Raw genomic sequence first — 19,899 nt, 5'->3', positions numbered from 1 at the left:
CTGAAAACTAGGAACCTATCCTTGTTTTCCACTCTCTCTCCAGCCTCAGGGCCAGGGCAGCGAAGGGAGACCTTTTCCTAGAGCAGACAGAAACAACTTAGCACATCTATAGTCCCCATCGTGTCTTGCACCATTTCAGGTGTACTTTGGTTCACTGCAGTTTGTTTCATTTCTCTTTGTTATCTGAATATAGACATGTACATATATGTGCTTGTTCATGTGTGTGCAGGTGGGGAGGGGGGCAAGGGGCAATGTGGGCTGTCCTCAGGTGCCATACCCCTTGTTGCTTGTTTGTTTTGAGAGACAGTGTCACACTGAGCTGGAGCTCACAAAGTAGGCTGGGTTTCTGGCCATTGGGCCCCAGGGAGTCACCTGTCTCTGCCTCCCCAGCACTCAGCTTACAACTATGTATTACCACAACTGGCCTTCTCTTATGTGGCTCCTGGAGTTCAAACTCGGATCGTCTGGGTTGTGCTGTAAGTGCTTTGTCCAGTGACTTTCAACATGACAATTTTGCTTGATTACAAAGCTATGGCAAAAACAAACAACAAAAACCCTTTGCACTTTTGAAACACCATGTCAGTCACTGTGGGTACTGCTCATAATCAACACAACTGGACCACACGCTAACAGTGTAGCTATGGAGTGGTTCATTATCTTAATCCTACCTGTCTACCTTCTCTGGCCTTCTTTCTCATTGTCTCTCTCCTCAGGAAATCCTTTTCTGATGTTGTATTAGAGAGTTGGGACAGACAGCCTTCTGTCCCTGGCAGTCTTCGTCCCACATCTGCAAAATTAACAGACTGGCCTCAAGAGTTCCAGGTCATCACTGGAGCCCTGAGTCCCTGGAACATGCCTGCCAATAGCATCTAGGCTTTGTTTAGCTCCCCAGGGGGGATGCATGCTTCTGCCGGGTGTCACAGCTGATTTAACTAAAAGCAAGATGAGACACAGCCAGGGGATCTGAAGCCTGGCAGCATCCCAGAGAGTCTAGCCAACCAGAGCCAAGACTGCCTGGGGGGACAGAAGGCAATCTCCCTGAGCACCGCGGTTCACAGACAGCATTTGTAACCACTGTCATCCAGATACCTCAGAAATGTCCCTGCAGGCCTATGATACAAACAGTGTATGCTGGGAAAGCAGAATGCTGAAGTTAACCCCTGGGAAAGATGGTGTCAGCTCAAAAAGCCTCCAAGGAGGAAGAGGACCTGGAAGAAAGATAAAACCAGGACTTTGATCCAGAGAGGTGGCTCAGTGGGATACACATACTTGCTACCGGCAATGGAAGCCTGGAGACCCTAACTTGAAACCTGAAACCCATAAGATAGCAGGAGACAAGTGACACCACAGAGTTGTCCTCTGACCTCCACTTACACAATAGTAATAATTGTTTTTTTTTTTTTAAGAATTTAAAAAGTTCCTTGGTGCTGGAGAGATGACTCAGTTTATGGTTGAGAGTGTGGATTACTCTTCCAGAAGACAAGAGTTGGGTTTCCAGCATCCACAGAGTAGCCTTGGCTCTCGCTGGAGCCTGGAACTCCAGCTGCAAGCCATGCCACACCTTCTTCTGGCTTCATTGGACATCTGCACTCATGTGCACACACAGAGAGAGCCGTGTGTGTGTGTGTGTGTGTGTGTGTGTGTGTGTGTGTGTGTGTGTGTGTGTGTGTGTTGGGGTTTGTCAACTTGACACAAATCTATACATATTTTGGAAGAGGGAATCTTAATTAAGGAATTGCCTCCATCAGATTGGCCTGTAGGCAAGTCCATGGGACATTTTCCTGACTGATGATTGATGAGGGCCCTGCTGTGTGTAGATGATGCCACCCTTGGGCAGGTGGATCATTGAAGAAGAAAACAGGCTGTGCAAGTCATCAAGAGCAATCCAGTAAGCAGCATTCCTCATGGTCTCTACTTCAATTCCTGCCTCCAGATTTCTGCCTTGACTACAAACACTTTCCTCCCCATGTTGCTTCTGATAATGATGTTTTATCATAGCAATAGGAAGCAAACTAAGACAGCATATTAAAAATAAAATAAAATAAAATAAATGGAGGTCCTTGTCCCTATCTCCAGAGAACCTAGCTAAGCCAAGACATCCCCAAGAAGGCTCAGATTTTTACTTAATTTCTGCTCCCCAAACAAAGCAAAGATCAAGGACCACTTCTTATTTAAAAACGTAACTTGGAGTTGCTTTCTAAGCCTTGCATTCTCCCTGTACAGCCCCAGAGAAGATAATCAGCACATCCAGTGCCTGTGTCTGTGAGGGGAAGATAAACACTGAGGGAGAACTGAATGGAATCAGATGCTGAAGGAGAGTTTGGGAAGAGAGGCGGAACTTCTATTCCAAGCCTGCAAGAGGAGCCAGGCAGTGGTGGCGCACGCCTTTAATCCCAGCAATCGGGAGGCAGAGGCAGGCAGATCTCTGTGAGTTCAAAACCAGCCTGGTCTACAAGAGCTAGTTCCAGGATAGCCTCCAAAGCCACAGAGAAACCCTATCTCAGCGGGGAAAAAAAGCCAAGCCTGCAAGACTCTGAGACTGTTACCTTTGCTTCTACTGCCCTAGCACATTTCCACTGGAGTGATTTTCAGAGTGTGGTGCTTAGGGCAGGAGTACATGGGACTCTGGTTACCTATCTGAGGGAATCCTTCATGGAGGACTAGACTCCCCTCTGATTCCCTCCAAGTATGTCATGCACAGAGGTACTCAGAGAGCAGTTGAAAAGTCAACTGCATCATTCAACAATAGAAAGAAAACCAAAGGAAGAAATGGGGCCACTTAGGGTATCCTTTCAGCCACCCAGGATGGGAGCGTCTCCTTAGTGTGCATACAAGTGTCATAACTGAGGGTACCTCTAGGCAGAGCTAGGGCTAAATGACCCTTTTAACATCTCATTCTCCCCAAGTTTATGACATAGTACTGTTTATTTTGCTGATGGAGAAACTGAGTCAGTCAGGAATGCCAAATGACACACAGATACACATAAATAAAAATTGTAAATAAATCTTGCTAGGTGGGTGACATGTGCCTTGAATCCCAGCAATCAGGAAGCTGAGATAGGCAGATCTCTGCAAGTTTGAGACCAGCCTGGTCTACATAGTGACCTCCAGACCAGCCAAAGCTGCATAGTAAAATTAATAATAAGTAATTAATAATAAGTAATTCTTTAAAAGAAAGTTGACTATACATAGCAGGTATAATCACAATAGCTGGAACTGGCAATTGCACGATTTTCCTTTAGTGTCACAGATCAAACAAAAGTGGCAGATCCATACCATGGGAATCTCCCTAGCAATGAGAAGTAACCTAACAATTTAGATAAATCTCTAGGTTAGTGAAAAGCTGAGTGAACAAACATGATATCTCAAAGCATATACTGCCTGGTTATAATTAAATAACCCTGTAGGCATGAGGGGTGGGGAGGTGGCTCAGTAGGTCAGAATGCTTGTTCTGCATGTGTGAGGACCTGAATTCAAATCCTCAGAACCCATGTTTTGACAGATTTGGTGCTGGGTGATGGATGAGGAGTGGATAGTATGAAGAACTGTGTAGAAATAGGTATTTCCACATTTTGATTGTGATGATGGTGCGGTAGGAGCTACATGTGTGACAAAATTACATGCACACACCTGTGTAACTAGGAACATCTAGATAAGCTCCATGGATGTGACCAATGTCATTATTAGGTTTGATATTGTATTACCATGACACATAACACCAATAACAATGGAGCGTGCATAAGGAGTACCTAGAACATATTTCTGCAACTGCCTCTGAATCTACAATTACTTTTAAAATGTTTTTTTGAAGTAACTAGTCAGTACTTAGAATTCATAGCTGTATTTCAATAAAACACTGAAGACCAAGGGAAAAGGGGAGGGATCTGGTTCTCTTCTACCATGTGGGTTCCAGGAATCGAGGCTTGACAGCCAGCACCTTTACCTGCTGTCAGCACTCTGGAGGCTCACGCTAGAGGGTGGCTACAAGTGTGAGGCCACCCTAGGCTACACAGTGAGTTCCAAGCTAGTCCAAGTTACAGAGTTTAACTCTGACTCAAAGAGACAAAAAACGTGTGTCGGGTTAAAATCAAAAATAAAGAAAATAAAAACATCCTAAGCACAAGACAAGCAGATGAATTTCCACATAGATCTAAGTAAGAGTTTGTTGAAAGGATCTCAGATTTACACTGAAACCAAGCTTTGTATTTTAGAAAGAAAAATGTATTTTCTAAATGATACCAACATATCATTTGCCCATTTTACTGTGTTGGCTTTTTAGGATTTATTTTTATTGAGTGAGAAAGAGAAAATATGTATGTGTATGTGTGTGTCTGAAAGTGTGTGTGTGTGTGTATGTGCAACATGTGTGTGTATGAATATGTGTCAGTGTATATGTGTCTGTGTGCCACATAAACAAGTCGAGTACTCAAGGACCCCAGAAGAGGGCATCAGGTCCCCTACAGCTGGAGCTATAAGTGACTGTAAGCCAGACATGGGTGCTGGAAACCAAACTTTGGTCCTCAAAAGCTGTAGCATTCTTAACCACTGAGCCATGTCTCCAGCACTGCACAGTGGCTTCTGAACACTGGTGCAACAGCACAGGGGATTCAAACTATTTCCCACTTAGTCCAAATCAAGGAACTTACACCGAATTCTATTAATGATCTTTCAAGTTCTCACCACACTGAGATGGTAGGAAAGTGAACTAGTTTTACTTAAAGTCCTGATGAATGAGTAAAAAGTTACTTTTTCCACAGACTTTTAATATTCTGTGTGAAGAAGCAGGATTTGCACATAGTCCTCTGCTGCTTTTCAATCCATGTTGTCTCAAGTGTTCATGTGACAAAGCTTTGAGCCAAGGGAGAGGATTTTTTTCATGAAACACTATTTTTACCTGAAAGAATGAGTGGCAAACTATATTTGCTCCATTGGGAGGCATTTCCTTAAAGAATGAATAAAGTAAGCCTGCCACTTAAAATAAAACAATGACTATGTTTATTGCCACCAGTAATAACACTTGAACTATCCACCAGAACTCAGAATTTCAAGAATACTGCCACTGTAAGCTTCAGGGCTTCCCAATACTTAGGACTTGCCAGATGAAACTGGCAATGATAATTAACAAATAGTTCCTTAAATAATGTGATCAAGTGTCTGTGAGTCTATAACAAATCTGACCTAATACTTTCTGCATGTCATGTTACAAATTCATGTATAGTTTGTTTTAAAAAAAAAAATTCTAAGGCTGGGGATAAGGCTCAGTGTTTGCTCTACAAGCATGAGGGTCTGAGTTTGAATCCATAGCACTCACATAAAACTCTGGGTGTGGCCACACATGCATCTGTAACTCTACCATTAGGATCACTGGGGCTTGCTGGATACCAGCTTGGCTCCAGATTCAGTGAGAGACTTTTGTCACAAGGGAATAATGTACTGAGTTTTAGAACAAGACACTTAGTATCCTCCTCTCACCTCCAGGTACTCTAAAGGACAGACAGACAGACATACACAGGACACAAAAGAAAAAGAGCAAGGAGGGGTGGAGAGAAAGGAAGAGAAGAAAAATATCCCTAACACTGATGGTTTTTTTTTTAAACAAGAGTATACAAAAATTAAAAAGACCTCATGTTTCTTAGAGAGTTTGCTATGAGACTGTGTCCTAGGAATGCTAGAAGCTAACAAAGTTTCACCAACCTGACTGCCCAACATAAGCTGAACAAGGACAAAAACAGACACCCAAAGTGGATGGGGAAAGCCCAGAAGGTCTCAACCCTACACAAAGAACTACAGGCAACTCAGGAAGGCTGAGAATGGGAGAAATAGTCTGCCCCAGGGAAGAGCACACCAGTTGATTATCCAATATCAAATGTTCAGCCCTGAAAGTATACACATACAATTAACTTTATGTGGACTCAACAAGTAATATTTAGGAATATATATGCATATACATATATGCACACAGTAACAATTAATTTGTTCATTAACAAAGAGGCCATGAATTTGAAAGAGAACAATGAGGGAAGATTTATAGGAAAGAAAGGGAAGGGAGATACATTATTGTATTATAATCTCAAATTTTCTTAAATGTAAATATTTGTTAAATATATATTAAGTATATAAATTAAAAATATTTCTATTTAAGAAAAATTTGAGGTTATGATTAAAAAAAATCACAAGAAAAACAACTTTTAGGTAGGCCAGCTGCCAGCAAACCTTCCCTATTCTCTTGGTTCATCAGGCAGAAACCTCCTACCCAGCCACAGGCACACTGGCCATAAGACCAGGTAGGAGGTAGGCTGCCCATCTAAAGACCTCCTCCACTCTCTCAGTTCCCCCACCCCCTCACACTATTCCCAATCCCCCTTTTCTGCCAAATCCCAGCCCCCAATTCATTGCTGCAGACCAGCCTCAAAGTCCAGCAGAGATTCCCTGCTGGATCAGAGGTCAGGCAGGCCTCCAGAACTCCAGCTAGGCTGCCCCCATATACACTCTCAGTGCCCCATACACATTACCCCTAATACTTCCTCCACTCTTCATCACAGTTTCCCAGCCTGCTACTCAGATGGAAGACTCCCTGGCTGATAAGAGACCATACTCACTACCAAAAGTCTGGCCCCCAACTCAGATGGAGACCCCCGCTCAACCACAGGTCACACAGGCCAGAAGAACAGAGAGAAAACAAAACACTCAACAAAGACAAACCCAGAAGTTGGCCCCTAGGCCTATAATCACCCCAGTGTAAGAACACAATTAACAGTGAGGGCAATATGGTAACACCAGAGCCCAGCTATCCTACTACAGCAAGCCCTAGGTATTCCAACACAACCAAAGCACAAGAAAAAGACCTTAAAACCAACTTTATGAAGATGTTAGAGGTCCTTAAAGAAGTAGTGAATAAATCCCTTAAAGAAATCAAGAAAAAGCTGGGATTGACATGTAAAACAAGCTTGTTTCTAATTTAAAGAAAAAAAGAAATCAAGGAAAAGACAAAAAAAAAAACCGGAGGGAATTAATAAATCCCTTTGAGAAAGTGGGGAGGGGAAACAGACAGTTGAAGAAAACCAATAAAATTCTTTAAGACCAGAAAATGGAAATAGAAGAATAAAAAAAAAAAAAACAGACGGGGAGTTCTGGCAATGGAAAGTCTAGGTAAGTGAACAAGAATTACAGAGGCAAATATCATCAACAGAATATAAGAGATGGGAGAAACACAATAGAGGAAACAGATACATCAGTCAAAGAAAATATTACTCTGAAAATTCCTGACACAAAACATCCAGGAAATCTGGGACACTATGAAAAGACCAACCCTCAGAATAATAGTATAAGAATTCCAGTTCAAATGCCCAGAAACTATTTCCAACAAAATCATAGAAGAAAATTTCTCTGATCTAAGGAAGTAGATGCCTATAAAAGAACAAGAAACATACAGAACACCAAATATGTTGGACTAGAAAAGAAAGTCCCCTTGCCACATAATAAAACACTAAACATAGAGAACAAAGAAAATATTAAAAGATGCAGGGGGAAAGCAAACAACATAAAGGTAGACCTATTAGAATTATCCCTAACTTCTCAGTAGAGACTCTGAAAGTCAGAAGGACCTGGACAGATGTCCTCCAGACTCTAAGAGACCAGAGATGCCAGCCAGACTTCTATATCCAGCAAAACTTTCAATCACCATAGATGGAGAAGACAAGATATTCCATGATAGAGTCTAATTCAAACAAATTCAAAGAGTATCTATCTACAAATTCAGCTCTACAGACGATACTAGAAAGAAAACTCCAATCCAAGAAGGTTAACAATGCTCATAAAAACACAGAAAAGAAATAATTTCACACCATAAAAAACCAAAAGAATGTAAACACACACACACACACACCATCATCAACAACAAAATAACAGGAATTAACAATCACTGGGATTGAGATCTCTCAGTATCAATGGACTCAATTACCCCATAAAAAGACACAGACTAACAGAATGGATCCAAAAACAAAATTCATTCTTCTGCTGCATTCAAGAAACATCAAAGATAGATTACCTCAGAGTAAATGGTTGGAAAAATATTTCCCAGCAAATGGATCTAAGAAGCAAGCTGGTATAACCAATCTAATATCTTTGACTTCAAGCCAAAATTAATCAAAAGAAATAAGGAAGGACACTCCATGCTCAAAGGAAAAGCCCACTAAGCTGATGTTTAAATTCTTAACATCTAAACCCTGAACCTAAGGGCACCCACATTTGAAACAAACATTACAAAAGCTTAAATCACACGTCAATACTCATGCATTGATAGTGGGAGACTTCAATACCCCACTCTCACCAATGAGCAGGTCCATCCAGACAAAAACTAAATAGAGAAATACTGGAGCTAACAGTTGTTATAAACCAAATGGGCCTAACAGATATCAACAGAACATTTCACCCAAACACAAAAGAATATCTGCTTAGAACTTCATGGAACTTTCTCCAAAATTGATGGCACACTTGGTCACAAAGCAAATCTCAACAGTTACAAGAAAATTGAAATAATCCCCTGAATCCTATCAGACCGCCACTGATTAAAACTGGATATTAACAACAGAAGAAACAACAGGAAGCCTACAGACTCATGGAAATTGAACAACTCTCTACTGAATGACTACTGGATCAAGACAGAAATAAGAAAGAAGTTAAAGACTTCCTAGAATTCAATGAAAATGAATGTACAATATATCCAAACTTATGGGATACAATGAAAGTGGTGCCTTCGAGAATGAGAAGGGAAGAAGAGGAGGGATGCAGAGGTCATGAGGGAGCAGAAAGACTGAGTCAGGAGAAGAATAGAAGAAAGGATATGTGATAGGTAGGGTTTTAGTAGGGGGCATGGTAGAGGAGGACAGGAGGGAGAAGGGAACTGGGATTGTCATGTAAAACAATCTTGTTTCTAATTCAAATAAAAAAATCTGAAAAGAAAAAAAAAGAAAGTGGTGCTAAGAGAAAAGTTCACTAAATGCCTAAAGAAAGTGGAGAGCTCTCATGCTAGCAACTTAACAACACATTTGAAAGCTCTAGAACAAAAAGAAGCAAGCACACAGCAGAGGAGTATATGGCAGGAAATCAATAAAATAGAAACAAAGAGAAAAATATAAAGAATCAATGAAACAAAGAGTTGATTCTTTGAGGAAAAATCAACAATAACTTTAAGTCTTTGAAGAAATTAAAAAGGTATCAGAAGATGAAACGATCTCCCATGCTCATGGGAGTCAGTAGAATTAACATAGTAAAAATGGCCATCCTACCAAAAGCAAGCTGCAGATTCAATACAACCACATCAAAATTCCAACACAATTCTTTACAGATTTTGAAAGGATAATATTCAGCTTCATATAGAAAAAACAAAAACACAGCCTAGCTAAAAATATCCTAAAAAATAAAAGAACTTCTGGAGGTATCTCCATCCCCAATTTCAAGCTGTACTGCCGAGATATAGTAATAAAAGCTGCATGGTATTGCCATAAAAACATACACATTGATCAATGGAACCAAATTGAAGACCCAGACACCTGATTTTTTTTTATAAAGCCAGATATACATCATAGGAAAAAAAGAAAGCATCTTCAACAAATGGTGCTGGTCTAACCAGCTTCCTGCATGTCAAAAAATACAAATAGATCCATATCCATCACCCTGCACAAAAACTCAAGTCCAAGTGGATCAAAGACCTCAACATAAAACCAGATATACTGAACCTGATAGAAGTGAAAGTAGGATAGTCTTGAAGAAATTGGCACAGGAGATAGCACAGTCACTTAAGATCAACAATTCATAAATGGGACCTCATGAAACTGAAAAGCTTCTGTAAGGTAAAGGACACCATCAATGGGACAAAACAGTAGCCCACAAGATGGGAAAAGATTTTCACTAACTCTATATCCAAAAAAGGACTCATATTAAACTATATAAGCAACTCAAGAAATTAGACATCAACAAACCAAATAATCCAATTTAAAAAATGGGGTAATATCAAAACAGAGAACTCTCAATAGAGAAATCTCAAATGGATGAGAAACACTTAAAGAAATGTTCAACATCCTTAGCCATCGGGAGATGCAAATCAAAATGACGTTGAGATTCCATCTCACACCTGTCAGAATGGCTAAGGTCAATTAACACAAGTGGCAGCTCATGCTGGAGAGGATGTGGAGCAAGGGGAACACTCCTCCATTGCTGGTTGGTGTGCAAACTTGTACAACCACTTTGGAAATCAGTATGGCAGTTCCTCAGAAAATTGAGAATCAATCTACCTCAAGACCCAGCAATACCTCTCTTGGGCATATACCCAAAAGATGATCTATCCTACCTTCAGCAGACTTGCTTTATTCATAATAGCCAGAAACTGGAAACAACCTAGATGTTCCTCAACAGAAGAATAAAGAAAATGTGTCCATTTACACAATGGATTTATTTTTATTACTCAGCAGTTTTTTAAAAAAGACATCACGAAATTTGCAGGCAAATGGATGGAACTAGAAAAAATTATCCTGAGTGAGGTAACCCAGACTTTGAAAGACTAACATGGTATGTACTCACTTACAAGTAGGCATTAGCTGTTAAATAAATGATAAACTTGTTACAATCCAGAGACCCAGAAAGGCTAAGTAACAAGGATGGCTATTCAGGGAGGAGTGTACATGAATATCCCTGAGAAGGGGAAAAAAATAGATTTTGTTGGTGCACTGGGGGTGGGAGAGAGAATGAGAACAGGAGGGATTGTGACGGGAAGAGAGGAGTGGAGGGAGAGAGTATGAGGAGAGACCACTGGAATTGTGGGGCATTTGGGGGTGATGTGGAAACCCAGTGCAGTGGAAACTTCCTGGACACTAAGAGGGTGACCCGAATGAGGACTCCTAGTAACGAAGGATACAGAGCCTGAACCAGTCGTCTTCTGTAACCAGGCAAGGCTTCCAGTGGGGGAACTGGGACACCAACCTAGCCACAAAATCTTTGACCAACAACTTGCCCTGTCTGCAAGATATGCTAGAATAATGGTGACTCAGAGCTTATAGAAGTAGCCAAACAATGAGAGATCTAACTTGAGACCCAAGCCAGGAGACAGAGCCCAGGCCTGACACTGCCTGGATGGCCAGGAACCAGAAGATCTAGGGTAGAACCAAACACACAACTGCAAAAGAAAAAGTCAGTGAAATGATTCCTAATGATATTCTGCTATACTCATAGCTCGGTGCCTAGACCAACCATCATCAGAGAGGCTTCCTCTGGCATCTGGCTGGAGCAGATGCAGATACCCACAGACAAACATTAGGGAGAGCTCAGGGAACCCTGAGAAAAGGGGGAGGAAGCATCGTAGGAGCTAGAGGGATAAGGTGTATGAGGAAAACATGGCCCATGGAATCAAGCAAGCAGGGCTCTTAGGGGCTCACAGAGACTGAAGTAGCAATCATGGAGTTTGCAATAGGTGCTCTGCAAATATATTGTGGTTGTTTAGCTTAGAGTTTTTGTGCAACTCCTAACAGTGGGAATGGGGGTATCTCTGACTCTTTTGCCTACCCTTGAGACATTTATCATCCTACTGGGTTGCCTCATTCAGCCTTGATATGAGGGTTTATGTCTAGTCTTATTGCAGCTTGTTATATGTCATGTTCAGTTGATATGCCTGGGAGGCCTGCTGAAGGGAAACAGGAGCAATGGATCTGGGAGAGAGAGGAAGTCAGGAAGACTGGGGGGAGTGGAGGGAGGGAGATTGTGGTAGGGATGTATTGTATGGGAGAAGAATAAATTAAAAAGAAAAATCAATTTTAAGTAACTGCCTTTTTTTGCACTTTTACCCTTGGTTTTGGACTGCTAACCTCTAGAATGTGAAAAATAAAATTCTCTTGTTTGGTCTACCTAGACACCTGTACTTTGCTACAACAAAGAAGATGTGGTTTGAAAGAAAATGCCCTCCCAAAGAGTGGCACTATTAGGAGGTGTGGCCTTGTTGGAAGACATATGTCACTGTAGGGGTGGGCTTTGAAGTCTCACATATGCTCAAGCTAAAGCTACACCCAGTACACAGATTCCTTTTGCTGCCTGCAGATCAAGATGTAGAACCCTCAGCTCCTTCTCTAGCACTATGTCTGCCTGCAAGCCGTGTCCTGCCATGAAGATAATGAACTAAGCCTGTGAAACTGTAAATCAGCCCCAATTAAATGTTTTCCTTTGTAAGAGTTGCTGTGGTCATGTTGTTTCTTCACAGCAATAGAAACTAAGACAGCAGAAGAATGCATTTGTATCTAATGAGAGGAAATTGCCAATTCTACATAATCTCACCCAGAAAATGAAAGAGGAAAAAATACTTTCTAACCATTTTGTGAGTCAATGCTACTCTGATATTTTCTTACTTATAAGAAAATAAATCTATAGACCAGATTCCTTAGATAAGTAGCAGAAAAAGAAAAAAAAGTGGATGGAAACAGCTCAGAGACAGCAAGCAAGTTTGAGGCCCGTGGCTCTATCCCCAACTAGTTTATGTGTGTGCGTGCACACATACACACAGTCCCCAACAACATGTTAGCAAAAAGAATCAAGCAATATAAACCATGGTTTATTCAGCAAATGTATGCTTTAGCATTTACTTTATTAACAACCTAAAAGGAATGAATCTCATAACCTCTAAGTAGATGCTGACAAAATCCAACACATTGTTACAACTCTTACCAACTATATATGTGAATATATATATGAATTCTCTTAGCCATAATGAAGAATAAAATTATATCATTTGCTGGAAAATGGGTGCAACTGGAGATTATCCTGTTAAATGAATTTAGCCAGTCTCAGAAAGACAAATATGTTTTCTCTTATTTGTGGTTCCTAGAGTTTTATAGAGATGCATACAATCATGTATATATGTATGACTGGAAAGTAGAATTGAAACTGTCTAGGGGAAAAGGGAGACAAATGGAAGAGCAAAGTGTGGAGAGATGGGAGGCAGACAACAGATGGGTATAAATGTGCTCCACAGTGTGCTTGTGAGTGTCCTTATATAACCCAAGTCCATGCACAGTGCCTATATGCACACTGCAAATATTTTTAAAGACATTTTCAAAACTGTCCACAAACTAAAAAAGCCAACTTCTCTAATCTAATTGAGGGAATCTACAAAAATTCAGTTAACATATTTAAAATACACTACCCATTCTCATCATTCCCATGAATGCTCATACTGTATGTCTTAGTTGGTACAGTAAGACAATAAAGTAAAAGGCATATAGTTTGATGGGAGGAATTAAAAATGTATCCAATTGACAATATGATTATATTTTTAAAAGGCATGCAATCTACACAATCTTTTAGAACTAGTTAAAGATTAATACACAAAACTGAATTGTCTACCTTTGGGTTAGTAATAAAAGCTTGAAATGGTACCTGTCTTAGTTGGGGCATTTGTTTTACACAATGGCCACAGCAACTCTTATAAATGAAAACATTTAATTGAGAGGACTCACTTTTGCTTTCAGAGGTTCAGTTCATTATCATGGCTGGAAGCATGGAGGCATGTAGGTAGATGTGGTGCTGGAATAGTAGCTGAAAGTTCTACATCTTGCAGGCATGGAACAGGAAGTCAACTGACAGTCACACTGAGGGACGCTTGAGCAAAAGAGACTCAAAGCCCACCCCCACAGTGACACACTTCCTCCAACAAGGCGATACCTACTTCAACAGGCCACACCTCCCAATACTGCCGTTCCCTATGAAATTATGGTGGCCAATTACATTCAAACTACTACAGTACATCTTGGGCTGATCAGATGGCTCAGTGGGTAAGGCACTTGCTACACACACCTGAGGTCCTGAATTGTAATCCTCAGAACCCACATCATGCCAAATATGGTAATGTACACTGGTGATCCCTGTGCTCCTTCAGTAAGATGAAAGGCAGAAACAAAAATCAGCAGAAACCCATGAGCCAGCCTGGTATACAGAGTGGTAAACAACAGAAACCCTGTCGCAGACAAGGTTGAAGGTGAGGATTGAGACTCAAGGTTGTTCATGTGTGTGCCACACACACCACACACACGATCACACGTGATCATGTGTATACAGAGAGAGAGAGAGAGAGAGAGAGAGAGAGAGAGAGAGAGAGAGAGAGAGAGAGAGAGATTTTTTTAAGGTACCTGTTCTTAGCCGGGTGTTAGTGGCACATGCCTTTAATCCCAGCACTCGGGAGGCAGAGGCAGGCCAATCTCTGTGAGTTCGAAGCCAGCCTGGTCTACAGAGCGAGTGCCAGATAGGCTCCAAAGCTACACAGAGAAACCCCCGTCTTGAAAAACCAAAAAAAAAAAAAAAATGGTACCTGTTCTTGCTGTGGTGGTACACACCTGTAATCCTTGCACATGACAGGAATAAGCCTAAGGACTGTAGGTTTGACACCAGCCTAAACTACACAGAAAAACTGTCTGAAAACAAAATGGTCTTTATTATGGTTTATATATGAAATGTGATTAAACATTTGGCTCCCAGATGTCGAGTGGTTTTGTAGGAAATTGTAAGACCTTTGAGAAGGCTAGCTGGAAAAAGTGGGTCTTGGGGAACAGGCCTTGGGATTTACACTCCAGTAGGCTTCCCGTCCTGCTCCTGCTGATGGCCAGCATGTTATAAACCAGGCACCACTAATCCCACACTGTGCATTCCCTGCCATGATGGACTGAACCCCTCAAAGGCGAACTAAATTAAGTATCACCCCCCCCTTCAGTTGCTTTTGGTCAGGTATTTGCTCACAGCGCTGAGCAAATACAGCACCTTAGACAACAGTACCAAATATAAAATATAGAAATATAAATCAAATATATATATATGGAATATATACTGAAATTACAAAGTATTGGTTAAAGAAATCAAACTTTCAGCAAAGATAATATATGTGGTTCGTGGACTTGGAAATTTAGTGTTGTTAGTTTGTTCATTCTTTCCAAATTGATCTGTAGATTCAATATAATAAACTAAAATACAAATAAAATTTTTAAAGATTATTTGCATATTTTTGTATCTTCCCCTCCTCTCTCTCTCTCATCCAGGTGCCTTGAAGACCAGAAAAGCATGTTTGGAGCCCCTGGAACTAGAATTTACAGGTAGTTGAGAGCTGTTCAAAGTGGGTGCTCTGGTTCTCTGAAAGAGCCAGAAGAGCCCTAAACTGCTGGGCATCTCTCCAACCACTGGGTTTCCTTCTATATACCATCAGATATTTTCAAAACTTTTGTGATGAGGATAAAAAAACAAAAACCTACTCTGGAAAAAAAGAAAAAGAGAGAAAGAGAGAAAACTGACAAAGATGTGTGTCCTGCAGCTCTCTCTGTGACAGATGACTCCGTGAAACTCAGTCATGCACACATGTTCTACGATTTACCAATTAGACCTTCCTGAGAGAAACTGTGGTGGTTTGAATGAAAATGCCCCCCATAGGCTCATATATTTCAATACTTGATCCCTGGTTGATGCAACTTTGAGAGAAGGGTTAGAAGGTATGGCCTCATTGGAGGTTTCGAAATTCCATGCCACTCCCTGTAGGGGATACCTTAGACACTCCCACTTGGGACTGAACACAGGTGTGCCTGGCCACACCTGCTTGAGCGTGGTCAGGGTGATGTGAGGAAGGTTTAAGAGTGAGGGACATGCATGTGGGGCCCCTTCTTCTACTTACCTTGCTCCCTGCCAGCTGACTAGGCTGTTCTGGTGAGTAGGATCCTCCTAAATAAATACACTTACATCTCTAGACCTGACTCCATATTGCTATTTCACATTATTTGGTGTCAGAAGTGGGATACAAACCCACGCCTCCAAGGGAGACTATGAAAACCCCCAAACATAGGCTACATAATGTGTTATTAACACTAAACTTTCTTAATGCTAATAAGAAAAGTCAAACAAGCTGAGCATTGGTGGCACATGCCTTTAATGCCAGTACTCAGGAGGCAGGAGCAGGCAGATCTCTGTGAGTTCGAGACCAGCCAGGTCTACAAGAGCTAGTTCCAGGACAGCCTCCAAAGCCACAGAAAAACCCTATCTCGGAAAACCAAAGGAAAGAAGGAAGGAAGGAAGGAAGGAAGGAAGGAAGGAAGGAAGGAAGGACAAACAGCTGCAGAAAGACACTGGACTACGGAAAAAACTGCTGAACTGAATCAGCCGGTATACTTCAAATATGTATTGACCTCTGTATGGAAACCAGGACATGTGTTACGTTGGGGAAGGGGTTTTGCATTTGTTTCCACAGGAGAAGAAAAACTTTGGATACCTTCAAAGTTGATCAAGATTTGAATTGAAAAAGAAAAACATCTTGATGAGGAAAAATGACAGGTAAACTACCAAGGTATATCTCATAAACTGGATAGATACCTCACAAAGGAAAGGGAAATGTTTCATTTTTATTGTCACAGAAAAATTCATCTCCAGAAAACAAAGGACACTACATGGGTAGAAGAGAAGGTAGCTATAGCCATCGAAAAAAAGAGAATTGTCATATGATAAATTCCATAGATGCATCTACATCTATTTCTCTTTGTTTCCTAGTCCCCATTCAATTAAACCGATGCTGACTTTGGAGTTGGATTTGGCTTTCCTCCTCTAAATCCAAGCATGCTGTTAATATAACATTCAGAGTTTCTGTATTATATTACGAAGCCAATTGATGTAATACAGAATAAGAGAAAATTGGGGACTGTCATTTGTCTTTATTTGGCTCTTTCTCTCAAGGTATACACTCTCTCATAATTGTTATTTCCCATAGTTACCTTTTCCCGATATGCATACATATAAAAGTAAAAATTTCTCTGCTAACAGTTATGTTTGAGTTCCACATTGAAACAGCCAATGAAGAGCTGCCTGACAGCAATCACTGAATGCTCTGGAAAGAAAATGGGCCACACCTCCATGAGTTCACTGGATCCAACTTGAGCAGTTTGAACTGACACATTCTGGTCAGAGCTTCGGGTACTGACTTCAATCAACACAAGGACTTCAATCAAGATAAGGACTTCAAACTAGATCTTCAATCAAGCAAATCCTATCAAACACAGACTAGATACAATCCACTCAAGATTTTCACTATACTAACATTTTCTTCCTACAGGACTCCACGAGGTTATTGTCATCCCATCTCAGCAGGAAGTAACCTGGAGAATACTGCACCCCCTTTCCCCATTGTTGTCACTAAGGATAATGTACACCTAGTTAGCTAGTTTCCTATTGTTTATGGTTGGGATTGTAAGGAGGTGTTCAGGCTTGGACACCTCTTTCAGATGGTTTTAGGGTTTAGTTGAAATAGACATAGTTAGGATGTGACATAAGCAGATTATTGTATCTTCTTGTATTACACCCTTGTGGTTGTTAATTATGGATACTTTACACTGTTAAGTTTTAATCCTCTTTAGACTAAAAGGAGAATTGTAGGGGATACCTTAGATGCTCCCACTTGGGGCTGAACACAGGTGTTCCTGGCCACACCTGCTTTGGCTGGTCAGAGTGATGTGAGGGAAGTTTAAGAGTGAGGGACACACACATGGGGCCCCTTCTACTTACCTTGCTCCCTGATGGCTGGCTAGGCTGTTCTGGTGAATAGGATCCTCCTTAATAAATACCCTTATATTTCTATACCTAACTCTGTATTGCTATTTCACATTAACTCCCAGTTAGCTCTCTGCCTCATGGTTGTGTCTCAAGATGTGACTTCTCAAGTACTGTTCCAGTGCCATGTCTGCTTGCTTTCTGCCATGCACCCCACTATGCTGGTCATGGGCTCATCCTCTGATAAACTCTTAAGACTCAAACTTGCCTATAAGTTGCCTTGGTCATGGTGTCTTATCACAGCAATAGACACAGTTGTGCCCTGGACCTCAGGAAAGGTCTAGAACCATAGGTACCTCAGTTTATTTTCCCTTTTACCCAGGAGGCCTGCACAATTCCCACCTTCCTTTTGGCCCTGTGAGGTGATCTGGCCTCTTTTCTCTGGGATGGTTAAGTCACAAAGTGCATGGGACACAGCATACATCTTGTTTAGCTGCCTTCTCTATACCCACTTGCCTGACACACCTGATGCTAACCTTTTTTTTTCCTCAGCCATGAATCCCCTCTCTATCAGTTACTCTCGTGTCACCATGACCAAGATAGCTGACAAATAGTTTGTCAAAGGAAAGGTTGACTAGGCTCACAGTTTCAAAGGAATTTCAGTCCTTTATGGTGGGGAGGGCAGCAGAGTGACTCTGTCCATGGCAGCTCAAGTATGAGGTGGCAGTTGTCCTTGCCCAGCAGGCAGGAAGTAGAGAATACAGAGTGGGCATAAACCTTCAAAGGATCACCTAGTGACATACTTCTGCCAGCCAGGTCCCACTTCCTAAGGGTTCCAGAATCTGCACAGGAGGGTAACAAGATGAAAACCAAATGTTAACAACATGAGTGGAAGACATATCTGACCAAATCTTAACAAAGTTGCTATCATAGGAGGAATAAATCTAACCAGGTGTGGTAGCACACACCTTTAGTTCCAGCACTTGGGAGGCAGAGGCAAGTGGATCTCTGAGTTAGAAGCCAGCCTGGTCCACTGAGCAAATTCCAGGGCAACCATGACTACATAGAGAAATCCTGATGCAGGGAAGGGGGATAAACTAGACATGTGTCAAACAAGGGCCACAGGGGCATCTGTCATAGTGCCTATGTTGTGTTTCCTGTAAATGGGACACATGGCCACAGGTCAGACACTTAGAATCTGAGTCATCCTCCAAAGGAAGAAATATTTCATAAAAGGCCCACAATCAGTTCTGGAGCCCTGTCAGGACAGGGTGAGAATTTTACAGCCACTCTTCTGAGACAAAGACTAACTTTTTTGCAGATTTTTTTATTTGAATTAGAAACAAGATTGTTTTACATGACAATCATAGTTCCCTTCTCCCTCTTGTCCTCCCCTACCACTATCCGCCCCAACTAAAACCCTACCTATCACATATCCTGGATGGTGAGGCCTTCCATAGGGTGTCATCAGAGTCGTTTCCTTTGGGATAGGGCCTAGGCCCACCCCATGTGTCTTGGCTCAGGAAGTATCCCTCTATGTGGAATGGGCTCCCAAAGTCCACACCTATGCTAGGGATAAGTACTGAACTACTACAGGAGGTCCCATAGATTTCTGAAGTTTCCTCACTGAAACCCATGTTCCTGGGGCCTGGATCAGTCCCATGCTGGTATCCCAGCTGTCAGTCTGGGGAGCAAGAGTTCCCTGATGTTCAGGTCAGCTGTTGCTGAGGGTTTCACCAGCCTGGTCTGGACCCCTTTGCGCTTCACTCTTCCTTCTCTGCATCTGGACAGACTAACTTTTTAAAATTATTTATATCTTCATTTTATATGCATTGATGTTTTTGCCTGCATGTATGTCTGTGTGAGGGTGTCAGATCCTGGAGTTACAGACAGTTGTGAGCTGCCATGTGGATCCTGGGAATTGAACCTGGGTCCTTTGGAAGAGCAGTTGGTGCTCTTAACTGCTGAGCCATCTCTCCAGCTCCCAAGACTAACTTTTTAATCCCAAGTATCTCTCAAATTTGACCATTTCTCTCCACTGCCTCTGTTTCCAGCCTAGCCCAATATTGATCCAGAACCTACATCAAGCCTTATTTTCTCACTGAATCACAGGAATCCCCCTAACACCTCCAACCCACTCTTGTTCCCACTCTTGTCTGTTTATCTCCCATTACCCTTTCCTTCAAAGGGTCAAAGATTTCCCACTGCTCCTAGACAAAGTCTGGATCCTTCTTGGATCTATCAAGCCTGGCATTGCCCAACTCCTGCCAGAACTCAGGTATCATCCTTCTCACTGCATTCTTCACTGTGTCAAAAGACTCTTCTTCAGCCGTGTGCCCTGCTACCACCGAT

The 19,899-nt window shown here is 41.6% G+C and overlaps 1 protein-coding gene and 1 long non-coding RNA gene across 2 annotated transcripts in view; one reads left to right on the top strand and one right to left on the bottom strand.

Moving 5' to 3' along the window:
* The window catches only part of LOC118238602, a 73,330-nt gene extending 68,988 nt beyond the window's left edge, over window positions 1-4,342 (top strand). The window contains exon 4 of the long non-coding RNA XR_004769340.1: window positions 2,224-4,342. This is a non-coding gene — a long non-coding RNA (uncharacterized LOC118238602). The remainder of the gene's footprint in view (window positions 1-2,223) is intronic.
* Window positions 1-19,899, bottom strand: part of Ccdc3 (coiled-coil domain containing 3) — a 93,997-nt gene that overhangs the window by 58,913 nt on the left and 15,185 nt on the right. The window lies entirely within an intron of this gene.

Source organism: Cricetulus griseus, chromosome 3 (assembly GCF_003668045.3).
Source record: "Cricetulus griseus strain 17A/GY chromosome 3, alternate assembly CriGri-PICRH-1.0, whole genome shotgun sequence".
Classification (NCBI taxonomy): domain Eukaryota; kingdom Metazoa; phylum Chordata; class Mammalia; order Rodentia; family Cricetidae; genus Cricetulus; species Cricetulus griseus.
This window is presented reverse-complemented; position numbering and strand designations above follow the sequence as displayed.